Below are 14,674 nucleotides of genomic sequence, written 5' to 3'. Positions count from 1 at the left end.
CAATTTTTTAATGAGAGGGTAGTGTGTATGGGAAATAGGGTAGAGGTTGAAGGGAATAGGGTAAAAAAGAAGGCTCAGGAAGTGCCAGCTGGAATGCCAATCTACAGAGCCTCCAACACATCCTCTCCCAGATGGTATTGCAGTGGAGGATGATGATGTTGAGGAGGTAGAGGGCCTGTTTTAGTGATATGGTCAGCACCAATTGGTATAGCATGTCTTCTACACACTCTGAAGAAGGGCTTCAACTGGCTGAATTCTCCTGTCCAGTACCACTACCAATACATCCTTAATCAAGCTCCAAAGCCTCCTTTCTGTCAGGCTTGTTAGGCTGCCATGTTCTGGAGTGCCTGCAGGACCAGCACTTCCAAAACAGCCCTCGGAGGATGTCCCCAGATGGGCAGAGGGTGGTCTGTTCCTAGCCTGGGAGGTATGTGCCCAGTTTGCACCTAAGAGATTTGAACTTGTAAAAAAAGGAAAGTCAATGGGAGAGAAACAAAGGAGAAAGAAGTACATAAACAAACTAAGGAAAAACAGAAAAAAGGGGTGGGGAGAGACAAAACAAGAAAAGCATAATAAACCCACACAATACTGTTTGCATGTCATTTCATACACTGTTGAAATACTGCATTCAAATCTTTATTGAAGTATAACTAGATTACAGGACATGTTTATGCATAAAATGGAGGTAGTGATTTGGGATGTGCTCTTGTATTTTGGAAGAATAAAATAAGTAGTGCTTATGCATACTTGTAATGAATTCAAATGGCAAGGGCTTTTGAATTTTTTAAGTTTTTTGTGTGTGTGTGTGTGTGTGTGTGTGTGTGTGTGTGTGTGTGTGTGTGTGTGTGTGCACGCGCACGCGTGTGCATGCGTGTATGTGTGTGTGTGTATTTCTCATATTATGTACTTGCAATACATTGAATACAGTACCAAAAGTACTCTTTGTAATTACTCAAAGTTATCGTATTAAAAATCAGGTAAAAAACATTAGCTTGGACTGAAAAATCATCAGTTTGAACTTCTTTCATCTGCAAATCTATAACAATGTATGAGTGATAAACAGTTGTAGAGCACTTGTTTGTCTTAGTATAATGATTTCAGTCCCTCAGCTAGAGCATCTTCTGTGTGGAGACATGCGTGAATGGGCATACCTTTGTTGAAGGTTGTGCGTCAGAGCTGGCAACTCGGCACGTAAAAAAATCTACTGCCAATCATTAGCGGACCGGAGTTCCACTGTGGCGACCCCTAACCGGGAAAAGCCGAAAGACACAACAAGTGTATATTTCTTATACATGCTATGAACTAGAGAGACAAAACTATTCTCTTGGACAGTTATACTTACCAGAAGATTCCACCAATCTTTCTTTTTTTCACTGTTGCTGCTGGCAATTATAGCTAATTTCTTCATTACCTATGATTAATAGAGAGAAGGCAATTGCTCTTTACCTGTCTTTGCAATTCTTATACATATAAATATAAATATAAATATGCCTTTATTCCTCTTTAAGCGACAACTCCTTTTTGTTTTCTTTTTTTATTCTCTTGCTTATACCTAGCTGTATGAACTAGGGAACACTGGCATGGTATTGTGCAATCATTCAAGTGGAAAATAAGTAGTATGTGTGGAACATTGCTTTCAAAAAACATGCAACACTGTGTTCTGGTATAATTAATTTACAAACACAGAAATGCAGCATTTCATGAAAAATTGCATTTCCTTTTCTGCACAAGTGTTTCTGATTTAATAGATAATATTGAAGTAAAGCAGCATTTTCTCACTAAAGTTTGTGCTGGTCATTCACGTAGCAGAGCAACACCCACCCCTCCCCCAACCTGCAGTCTAACTAGGGTGTGGAGTGTGAGATTTCAGCTATGTTGTACATTGATGGACAGTTGACAGATGAGATCAGACAGGAGTCCCCGTGGACTATGATGTTTGCAGATGACATTGTGATCTGTAGTGAGAGTAGGGAACAGGTGGAGGAGACCCCGGAGAGATGGAGATATAGTGTAAAATAAAAAGGCGTGGTGGTTAGAGAGTAACAAAACACACTTTTATTACCAATAAAATAAATAATTTAGGTAAGCGCTTTTGAGGTAACCCTCTTCTTCCGACCTTAATAAAAACTTCTGCAAGCATTCAGTTTAAATACAAATAACAACCAATAAAAACACTTAATGAGAATTAATGTGGCAAATCTTTTTTTCTTAAGAGAGGTTTTAAAGAAACAGCGCTGTTCAGGCCAGAAGAAACATAAGCCTTAAAATCAACAATCCATCTCAACTCTATATATTCAGTTTCATTACGTAGCTCTCCTTTTCTTAAGCTCTCATTAATTTTTTGTAAAACTAAGAATTTAAAGTTGTACTGTGTACCATAATCTGATACATGTTTAGCCAGTGCATTTGTTGATTTATTATTACGTATTTCATTGAGATGTTCCATGACTCTCTCCTTCAACATACGATTCGTTTTGCCTATATAAAATGCACTGCATGAATTACACTTAGCAAGGTAAACTATGTTCTTCGTACAACAGTCTATGTACAAGAAATAGTCAGTGTCCCTGCTGAATGGTTTTCTCACCAAAAAAAACTCCGGAACAGTAGAAAATCGTAGTGAGATGCCAACCACAAAGGAGTAATGTCAAGATATCCAATATAAATCACTTGTAACTAGTCAAGAAGACTCTGGCGACTCAGAAAATGTCCAAAACTTTTATTGAATGTACAAAAGATGAGCGCTTTCGCGTGGTCCATCCACGCCTCATCAGATAACATTTACTGAACAGCTGTTGTGTTTATATACATCCGCTAAGCGCGGGAAAATTTCTAATTAATTAAGATAAAATAATTCTTTTTAAAACCTTCATTTAAAATAGCGCTTATTTCACAAACATTATTGAATGGCAAAAATGAAATTAAAAGATCTCTTTCTTATTCAAATATTCACTGAATAAAAAATATGCAGATGGTATAGATAAAGTCATGTTACTGTAAAGATATACGTGTATATTCATTCTGTTAGAATCTCATATGATGCTAATTATGCAGAAAAATGATGATTATATCTACTGATATTATTAACTGAACCATCATATAAATCTATATGAATAAACCATATAAAAAATGATATAATAACGAACATAGACAAATCATTAATACAATTTATAAAGAATATATATATATATAGTACAACAGTCTGCATAGAAAGAAAATTCTACTGGTTTCAAGTGTACCGGATGCACAACTATACAGGTTGACCATTTATTGCAACAAATCTTGCAAGCCCTGCATTCATATGTTCCTTTGCGTTGTGAAATAAACCTTTCACTTGTTCTGTTGTTCTTATAGCCGTTGCTTCAGATTCTTGCTGTTTTTAAAACTAAGGCTGGGAGTGGACCTTACAACCCTACTAATTTGGGGGTCTGTGAGTAACATAGGCCAGTTCTTATTAACTATCTCACAGGTCCTATTAACATCACTGGAAAAAGTTAAACACAGCCTATTCCCCATCTCAGCACATTTTCTCCCTTCATCATGTACATTTGCAGGGAGTTCTTCAGAGAAATAGGGTCTAGTTATATTACTTTCAAGAGACCTCACTTCTTCCATAGCCTTATCATTCTCATATGCTTTGTAGCCCCTACTCATAAGATCTACATGCAAACTATCTAACGCCTCTTCAAGGTCTCCCCCATTAGTATGTAATCTCTTACAAAGTAATACTTGATTCTTAACTATATTCCTAGTTATGTGTCTGGGGTGCATGCTGGAGTGATGAAGAATATTGTTTTTCCTACAGCTTTTTCTGTGTAACCTAGTTGAAATGTTATCAAACATGTTTTTGTTCACATTAATGTCGAAGAAATCAATCTTAGTCTGAGAGTACTGTAGAGAAAAAGAGAGATAAGAGGTGGTATTCCCTAGAAAATTCACAAATAGAGATATGCTCTAGAGAAAAGAGGAATGAAGGTCAGCAGGACTAAGACAGAATATATGTGTGTGAATGAGAGGGAGGATAGAGGAATGGTGAGGATGCAGGGAGTAGAGGTGGCGAAGGTGGATGAGTTTAAATACTTGGGATCAACAGTTCAGAGTAATGGTGAGTGTGGAAGGGAGGTGAAGAAGAGAGTACAGGCAGGATGGAGTGGGTGGAAAAGAGTGTCAGGAGTGATTTGTGACAGACGAGTATCAGTAAGATTGAAAAGGAAGGTCTACAAGAGGGATAGTGAGACCAGCTATGTTATATGGGTTGGAGACAGTGGCATTGACAAAAAGGCAGGAGTTAGAGCTGGATGTGGCAGAGTTGAAGATGTTAAGATTTGCACTGGGTGTGACAAAGGTGGACAGGATTAGGAATAAGTATATTAGAGGGTCAGCCCAGGTTGGAAGGTTTGAAGACTAAGCCAGAGAGGCAAGATTACATTGCTATGGACATGTGCTGAGGAGGGATGCTGAGTATATTGGGAAAAAGATGCTAAGGATGAAGCTACCAGGTAACAGGAAATGAGGAAGGCCTAAGAAAAGGTTTATGGATGTAGTGAGAGAGGACATGCAGGTGGTTGGTGTGACAGAGCAAGATGCAGAGGACAGGAAGAAATGGACACAGATGATCCGCTGTGGCGACCCCTAACGGGAACAGCCAAAAGAAGATGATGATGATGATTATGATGTACATTAGAACTACTGTGTTAAACAACTATTGTAGTTACATTTCTATGGGCTACACAAAATTGGCTTCATCTAATGTAATTATTATAACTATTTTCATGCAATGGTAATAAACTACAAATGTTTAATCACAATTTTTATTTCATAACTGTATAAATCCAGTCGAAGTATATCATTTACAGAGTTACATATACAGATAATGATTTTAATACACATATGTGAGATTTGTATATATTAAAATCAATTCAGACTTTGCTGATATTTGTCTTTGTTCAATATGATTACAGACATGCTCATGATTTCCTATGCATTTCATAATAGCATTACAAGTACTGTTTTCAGATACACAGATCTGTCTTTACAAATACCTGCATTTATGCAAACTTATTAACTTTTTTTTAAATATGACTCAGTTAAGAAACCAAATGTTTTACTTACTATAAAACGTTGTCCTTCTCGCTGCAATCTAGTCTACCCACTTAGCCAGCTGGTCAACCCAACCCTTCTACAAGTCTTCATACCAATGATGGCACTTCTGGCTGAAATGGGTTATGCCTGTCAGTGTTGACAAGTGGTCACCCAACACCTGCCAAATACGGATTTTTTTTTCAAATTGCTATTTTTTGTGCATGTCTGAGTCTTATCCAGCTATGAATCATACAAAAGTTAAAGCACGATCAAGTTCTCCTTATCTGATCAGCTAGGAGCACAACCTCATGCCTTCACAGGAGTTGCCATCTTTCAAAGGGCCAGAGCAAGAATGAGGAAAGTAGGGTCAGGAATGTATTGAGCAGGGTTAGAACCACTTGCTGTAGGGTGTTACATCATCTTAACCAAACCCTTTTTGCTAGCATGGTCATTACAACATCTATCAATACTATTGGCAATGATGTAACTAAAAGTGCTTTGCCACATAATCATTTTTCTTAAAGGAAAACATTTCCCTTTCCCTTTCATGTTTTATAAAAATGTTAATATATGATTAATAAGTTGCATTGACAATGCTTATTGGTAACAGTTATTTATTTTGTACCCACAGCAGTATGTGGCATGTAGTACATCAGACATTATATTTATTTATTTTTGTGTGTGGGAGAGGATAAATGTCAATATGCATGTCATTTTTCACTTTCATGATTCTATGATTTATCTGAGTCACTAGGGTGTGACACACAATGCTGGATGGGCAAGGATTAAGCTTCATATTGCAGCAAACATGACCTCTAGATGACGCCATTCACACATTCCTGCATTTGCAAGGAAGGCTTGTGAGAAATGCAGAGTGCATATCTGTGTTATTTTGAAATAAGATCATGTATAGTAAAATGTACATTCACAACAGTCAAAATGCCAAAATTCACTGATATACCACATTCATAGAGATGTATATAAATTAGCCTAATTTGCATATAACAGATGTAAATGGCCTTGAGTGTTCACGATTAAGTTGTGCATTCCCAAATTAATTCATGAATAGCTGATATAGGTGGCAAATGTATTAGGAAATCACAGACATACTAAAGTAAGGAAATATTTTTTAAATTATTATTTATAAGAAACTCTTAACAATTATTTCAATATTGATTTAAGCTTCAGTTGGAATGGACTTAGCTTTATGTTATGCTTGTTATAACAGCATTAACTGACTGATAAAATTATTTATTTATTTATTTAATTATTTATTTGCATTTGTTTACTGTGATGGTCCAGCTGGGCCAGAAGTACCCATTTTCGGTGGAGTCCCGGGAAGAAAAGCTCCACATATAAGACATTTCACATACAATACAGAATTTACATTAATAAAGACATTTAGTACATATTATTGGCAGCTTATACAATTGGAGAAAAAAAAACAGTGCATAAGTAATCATGCTCAAATCAAAGGTACTATACAAGCAATGCAAAGTATATACATGAGAACATTCCATATGAGTAGTTTTCAGCTAGCAAAATTTATATAGGGCACTTCGTGTAGTGGGTACAAAGCAGATATCGAAATTAATCAGAGACTAGGTGATTGGAGTAGATTTCAATGGGCATGTTGATGAAGGGAACAGAGGGGGTGAGGAAGTGATGGGTAGGTATGGTGTTAAGCAAAGGAATGCAGAAGGTCAGATGGTAGTGGATCTTGCAAAAAGGATGAACATGGCTGTGGTGAATATGTATTTTAACAAGAGGGAGGAGCATAGGGTGATATACAAGAGTGGAGGAAGATGCACACAGGTGGATTTTATCTTGTGTAGAAGGGCCAGTCTGAAGGAGATTGGAGACTGTAAAGTGGTGGCAGGGGAAAGTGTAGTTAGGCAGCATAGAATGGTGGTTTGTAGGATGACATTGGTGATCAAGAAGAGGAGGGGGAGTGTGAGGGCAGCACCAAGGATCAAATGGTGGAAACTGAAAAAGGGTAATTGTGAGGTGGAGTTCATGGAAGAGTTAAGACAGGCACTGGGTGGCAGTGAAAAGTTACCGAATAGCTGAGTAACTACAGCAGAGCTAGTAAGGGAGATGGCTAGAAATGTGCTTGGTGTGACGTCTGGAAAGAGGAAGGAGGACAAGGAGACCTGGTGGTGGAATGAGGAAGTACAGGACAGTATACAGAGAAAGAGGTTGGTGAAGAAGTGGGATTGTCAGAGAAATTAAGAAAGTAGACGGGAGTATAAGGAGATGAGGTGCATGGCAAAGAGAGAGAGGTGGTGAAGGCTAAGGATAAGGCATATGAAGAGTTGTATGAAAGGTTGGACACTAAGGAGGGAGAAAAGGACCTGTACCGATTGGCTAGACAGAGGGACTGAGCTAGTAAAGATGTGCAACAGGTAAGGATGATAAAGGATAGGTTCATAGGTTCATAGGTAAGTACTAGGCTATCTGCTCAAGGGCATTTATAAGCCTAGCCAGAGTGTGTTGGCTTTCACCACCCCCTTAGATTATTTCCCTGTGCCCCTGACCAGCAGAGCCATTAGTTCCCTACATCTCTGTCCAACAGAGCCACTGCAGTGATCCCCGGGGTAAACTTTCTGTTTCCCATCCACCCGTCAAGGTTTCTCTTGAAGAGTCCTAGTGAGGGGCTCTGCCTGATGTATATTGGAATCTTGTTCCAAAGCATGGGGAGTCTCTGGATCAGGCATCTATCCCTCCAGCATGTCCTATTTATCATTTTGATAAGGTTTATAACCCTAGAGCATGTGGCTCTCAGGGATTTGTTTTTTTTAGGTGGAGCATATCCATCAATTCTGGGTTGGACATGGCCTTGTATGTCAAGCAGAGATCACCTCTGAGTAAGCAGTATGCAACCGAGTACAGCTGGAGTTTCTTTAGTCGGGCTGCATAAGTCATCTGTTTGAGGCCAGTAATCCTCTTGGTGAGGTACTTTTGTGGTCTTTCCAGGTGTTTCAGGTGTCTTGTAAGGTACATCCCAAATGGGGCGTTGTATTCTATAATGGGTCTAATAAGTGATGAGTAGAGAGGCACAATAACCTCCTTTGTTCTGGATGAGAACCCTTTTGAGATTAGGTGGGCCATGTAGAAGGGTTTTTAACCACCTTAGCAATATGATTATCAAAGGAGAGATTGCTATCTACTTGGGTCCCCAGATCCCTTATTACTTTTTCTGTATTTAGGGGACTGCCACCTATGTGGTAGTTCACGGGTACTTTGTTTTTTCTAAACGAGATGACTATGCACTTTTAGGCATTCAGCTTGAGGCCATGATTTTGACACCAGGTATCTGTCTCAGTGAGACTCTTCTGGAGGGTGTCTGTATCAGCCAGAGAATCAATTATGGCCCCTAGTTTGCAGTCGTCTGTGAACTTGGTCAGCCATAGTCCTGCTGTGCTTATCTGTACCTCTGAGAAGTATATACCAAACAGGATGAGTCCTAGGACTGATCCCTGGGGGACGCCACTTGTAACTGGTTTAGAGTCGGACCTAGAGTCTGCAACTCTCACCGTGTGGGTTCTGTCCATGAGCCAATTTGCAACCCATCTCATGATGTAGGGGTTAATGTTCAGGTTGGTGAGTTTGTCTATAATACCAGAATAGGGAATGGTGTCGAAAGCCTTTGCAAGGTCTAGGTAGGCTGTGTGGACCTCCTTACCCTCATCTAATGCCTTGGTAACTGTCTCAAAGAAGTCCACCAGGTTTAGGAGGCATGATCTGCCCTTAACAAAGCCAAACTGGGTGGGGTCCAAAGTTTGGAGGTTCCCAATGTCTCTGTTAATGTGTTCCATGATGATGCACATCATAGCCTTGCAGACCAGGCTAGTCAGGCTTATAGGGCAATAGTTCCCAGGGTCTGTTGTGGCACCACCTTTGTGGAGTGGGATAACTGTTGCTGTGCACCACTCTGTGGGTACGTAGCCTGTAGAAAGGCTGAGTTTGAACAGTGTGTTTAGGTGAGGGGTTAGTTCATTTTGGAGCTCTTGTAAGACAGAGTCTGGGACACCGTCCAGTCCCATTGAGGCTGTGTTTTTGGCTTTGGATAGGGCTGTTTTAACCTGTGTGTTGGTGATTTCCGAGGCCTTACATTCTTCTGGTATGGTTATGGGCCCTTTAGGGGGTGAGAGGGGTGTGAAGTTTGCACTGAACCTGTCTGCCAAAATGTTGGCATTATCAGTCAGTTCAGTGTATTTTGTGCCATTCCACACCAACTCAGAGCAGATCTGAGAGTTTCCACTTAGGTTCTTGACATAGCTAAAGAACACTTTTTGGTTATCTTTGGAGTCCGTGGCAATTTTTCTTTTGAAGCTAGCCTTGGATGATTTAATGAGGGATCATAGTTTCTTGCTGATACTGATTAGGGATGTCTTTCCTTCTAGGGATTTTGCTCTTATCTGTACTAGTTTCCTCCTTCTATTGTAGAGCCTGTTTATGGCAGGGGTCCACCAGACTGGTTTCCTTTTCTTGGAGGAGTGAGTCTTGGTTTTACTTGGGATAGCACAATCCATGCATTCCTGCAGATGATCATAGAGTGCCTTTGTATAGGTTTCAGCAGCTTGGACAGCATTGTCCATTGGCATGGGGGCTGTGATCCTTTCCACCTCGGTCTTAAGCAATGTGAAGTTTGCTTTTGAAAAGTTTTTCACGGTGGTTTCCTTGATTGGGGTTGGGGGCGGAATGTGAATATCCAGAGTGGTTAGTCTATGGTCTGATCTAACCAGTGAGTGGTTGATGTCAGGTGTGGAACACCGGTCACCCATGTTGGTGATGACCAGGTCCAATATGTTGTTCCCTCTGGTGGGGGTGTTGACCAGTTGATCCAGGGTGTTCGAGTTTATAAATTCTAGGAAGCGTTGGGCAAGGGCGTTAGTACTTGAGTAGTTCTCCCAGTTAATGTTTGGGTAGTTGAAATCACTCAGTATTAGGGTGTTTGGTAGGACCTTCATATTTTTCAGTGTCTCCAGAAATGCGGAATGGGGGTCCTGTGTCATGGTGGGTGATCTGTAGCAAGCTACAATTTGGATTGCAGTTTTGCCCGTTGTTACTTGCACTTGGATGATCTCTGATGCATCGTGCTGTGCCACTAACCTGGGGGTGTGAGTATCCTTGATGAATATGGATACACCCCCACCTTTTGTGTTTCGGTCCAGTTTCTGAGGCCCAAAGGTATGGTATGAGTTATAGCCTGGTAGTGCTGGGGTGCTCTCTGGAGCCTTAAACCAAGTTTCTGTTACTGCACAGATATCGATGTTCTCCATACTGAGGAGTGCCTCAAGTGCATGCATTTTGAGGTTTAGACTTCTGGCGTTGAGTAGCATTACCCTCAGTTTTTGGTTACTTGTGGTATTTACAGTGGTGGGTTTGTTTTTTGAGTCTTTCCTAAAAAAGGCACTATGGGGGTGGCAAGAGTCTTTCCCAGTATTTGAAAGCCTAAGGGTGACAGGTGCAAGCCATCTCTTGCGATGCAACGTGGCTTGTTAAGCATGTCATCCCAGGCAGACAGATACTGGATCCCCTTTGAATGACACCAGAAACTTAGCCAATTGTTGAAGTTGATCATTTTTTCTTTATATGGTGGCATCATTCTTGGTGAGGTTAGGATGCTACTTAGTATCAGGGTCATACCTGTCTGGGCTACATGATCAGAGAGCTCTTGCATGTCTCTTTTCATGTAATCCAGGGAGGTACATCTCAGGTCATTCACACCAACATGTACAATGACAGAGTCGTATTTGTACTTGATCTGGAGTGACCTGAGTGCTTGTGTTATGTGGCGGCTCCTGGCGCCTGACAGGCAGCTAACTGTAACCTTCCCCTTGTCCAGCCTAGTTAGTGGGACATCAGTGTGCCTGACTATAGAGTCACCTATCACTAATATGTTAATATGTTATTTTGCCTTAAGGACTGTGATTGCATGGCAGACTGATTAAGTGTAGTATGTGTTTCATGGCTGGTGATGGGATTGTGGAGGCTGCTTGGATGTATGCTTTGGAGGTCTCTGTTACTTTTGCAGATTTTTATTTAGAGCCTCCGAGTATGTTTTTGTGTATTTATGTGTGTTATTTCCCTGTGTTGGTTTGTTAGGTCTATGTGCGACAGGTGGTGTGTTGCAAGTATTACCCTTTTCCTCTTGACAGTCAGTTACAGTCTGGGGTTGAGAGAGCTTTGCTTCCATTCTGGCTGTATAATTGCATCTCATGCATATATTAGTGTTTGGTGGTAGGAGGAGAAGGTTGTCTGCGTACATGAGGCAGTTGTAACATTTCCTCAGAATGCCCAAATTCACCAGGTGGACTGGAGAGTACACCAGAAACTGCCCTTTGGACATGCCTGAATAGGTAGAGTGAGCTGTTTTTCTGATAGACTGGTGCAGACGAATAGAGAAACTTTTCCTTCTGGGCAGTATAAGGGGGGGGTTTAGTGCTAGGGGTATTTAGTGTTTGTTATGAGTTTTAAGCACGTGCTGGGCTGTAAAATGAATAGTTTGAGTGCTAAAGTTGAAGGTTTGTCTAGATCCAAGGGAAAAATTGAAGGGTAGACTTCGTAGAGTTGGGAATAGTTTAAGCCTAGCTAACCGGAGCTGCCCGGCGCGCAAAACCACACAAACGCAGTTTTTATATCAGAAAGATTAAAGAGATAGAAATTAGCCCAAAATGGCCAATAAAACTACAGTTTCTGGGCAGAAACCACTCCTCCAAGGGCAAGTAGGCTGTTCAGAGCTCCCCACTCTCACTGGTGAACAAAGAAACTTCCTTTTTGCCCAAGTAAGGTATGGCCAAATACAGAAGCTTAAACACAGTCCAGGTATCAGCAGGTATCTGAAACTGGATTTTTCTAGCTTAGTAAGGTGGAAAAATAGCAAGATTTTTTTTTTTGTTTTGTTTTTTTTCAAGAAAACAGTAGAAACAAATTCGAAAACACTTTTATAGTGCAGTAATGGCTGTCGCACTTGAGTGGGAAGCCAGTAACAGTTAAAAATACAATTTACAACAAAAAATGAATTTTAAAGTGCAGGCACAAATAAATGCAATTTCAGTGTAAAATGAGCGTTCTGAGAAGCAATAAATGCCAGAAAACTAGCGTTTAGGCGGAAATAGCAATAAGCTACAAGACAAAACAATAAAATGGTACTTAAACACTCCAAAGTCTCTCCTTTTGTCTCTCTGGCATTGTAGGTCTCTGCAGGACACCTGGCCAGGATCTGCTGAGCCTATACAAACACAAAATTGCGCAAATACGGTTTTTATATCATTAAGATTAAAGAGAAAGAAATTAGCCCAAAATGGCCAATAAAACTACAGTTTATGGGATAATGAGGGAAATGTACTCACAAGCAAGGAGAGTGCGTTGAGCAGATGGAAAGAATACTTTGAGGGGCTGATGAATGAAGAGAATGAGAGGGAGAGAAGGTTGGATGATGTTCGGATAGTGAATCATGAAGTGCAGTGGATTAGCAAGGAGGAAGTAAGGATAGCTATGAAGAAGAAGAATGGAAAGGCTGTTGGTCCAGATGACATACCTGTGGAAGCATGGAGGTGTTTAGGTGAAATGGCAGTGGAGTTTTTAACTAGATTGTTTAATGAAATCTTGCAAAGTGAGAGGATGCCTGAAGAATGGAGAAAAGTGTTTTGGTACCGATTTTTAAGAATAAGGGTGATGTACAGAGCTGTAGTAACTACAGAGGGATTAAATTGATCAGTCACAGCATAAAGTTATGAGAAAGAGTAGTGGAAGCTGGGTTATGAAGGGAGGTGATGATTAGTGATCAGCAGTATGGTTTTATGCCAGGAAAGAGCACTACAGATGCGATGTTTGCTCTGAAAGTGTTGATGGAGAAGTACAGGGAAGGTCAGAAGGAGTTGCATTGTGTCTTTGTGGACTTAGAGAACGCATATGACAGGGTGCCTAGAGAGGAGTTGTGGTATTGTATGAGGAAGTCGGGAGTGTCTGAGAAGTATGTAAGAGTGGTACAGGAATTGTATGAAGGTAGTGTTACAGCGGTGAGGTCTGCGGTGGGAGTGACAAATGCGTTTAAGGTGGAGGTGGGATAACATCAAGGATCAGCTCTGAGCCCTTTCTTATTTGCAATGGTGATGAACAGGTTGACAGACAAGATCAGACAGGAGTCCCTGTGGACTATGATGTTTGCAGATGACATTGTGATCTGTAGTGAGAGTAGGGAACACTTGGAGGAGACCCTGGAGAGGAGGAGATATGCTCTAGAGAGAAGAGGAATGAAGGTCAGCAGGAGGATAGAGAAATGGTGAGGATACAAGGAGTTGAGGTGATGAAGGTGGATGACTTTAAATTCTTGGGATCAACAGTGCAGAGTAATGGTGCGTGTGGAAGAGAGGTGAAGAAGAGAGTACAGGCAGGATGGAGTGGGTGGAGAAGAGTGTCAGGATTGATTTGTGACAGATGAGTACCAGTAAGAGTGAAAGGGAAGGTCTACAAGAGGGTAGTGAGACCAGCTATATTATATGGGTTGGAGACAGTGGCATTGACAAAAAGGCAGGAGTTAGAGCTGGACATGGCAGAGTTAAAGATGTTAAGATTTGCAATGGGTGTGATGAGGGTGGACAGGATTAGGAATAAGTATATTAGAGTGTCAGCCCAGGTTGGAAGGTTGTGAGATGAAGCCAGAGAGGCAAGATTACGTTAGTTTGGACATGTGCTGAGGAGGGATGCAGAGTATATTGGGAAAATGATGCTAAGGATGAAGCTGCCAGGTAACAGGAAAAGAGGAAAGCCTAAGATAAGGTTTATGGATGTGGTGAGAGAGGACATGCAGGTGGTTGGTGTGACAGAGCAAGCTGCAGAGGAGTGGAAGAAATGGAAACAGATGATCTGTTGTGGCAACCTCTAATGGGAGCAGCCGAAAGAAGAAGAAGGTACTTAAACTTTTTACACGCTTAGGAGGTGTAATAGCTGAGCAATAGGCTATATGAGTCCTGTTGCAGGAATCAGCAAAGTCAGTGGATATTGTTGCAGATATAAGTGGTGGTATGATATTAAGGTAGGCTGTAAGAGTACCTGAATGTCTCACCTGGTTCAATGATAGATCTATAAGGGTTAGGAAGAGAAGGAAGCAGGCAGGAGGGATTAATGGTAGGATAATGAGGGTTAGTAGAAGAAGGACTTCCATCATTTGAAGCTACATTTCATGCCAGTAACAGTGGGATTTTTTAGTGATTACAGAAAATGATCTTTACTTATTGAGCATACATGGCTATAAATGCAGTAAGTTAATCCAATATTTTGTTAGTGACAGTGAAGGAAAAATGGCAGCATTAGCAGTACATGACAATTGGAGAGGATAGGACAAGAATGCCTTTTTGGTGACAAATGTTATTGAATGAACTGTGGTTAGCATATATTACACATTGGCATGAATATATTGAGATTTCTATTAGGTAGTCATATTGGTTTGTATTAAGTAGCATTTACTTTGGGTGGTAGGAATTATTGGCCAGTGTTTTGTACTTTAAGTGTTATTTACATAAAGATATTACTGTCACACTTTCTGACTGTAGCTGCTTTTTTTTTTTATGTACGACTGACAGAG

This window comes from Protopterus annectens, chromosome 5.part1 (genome assembly GCF_019279795.1).
Source record: "Protopterus annectens isolate FY-2018-M chromosome 5.part1, PAN1.0, whole genome shotgun sequence".
Classification (NCBI taxonomy): domain Eukaryota; kingdom Metazoa; phylum Chordata; order Ceratodontiformes; family Protopteridae; genus Protopterus; species Protopterus annectens.
The sequence above is the reverse complement of the archived record's forward strand: the minus strand, read 5'-3'. Positions refer to the sequence as shown.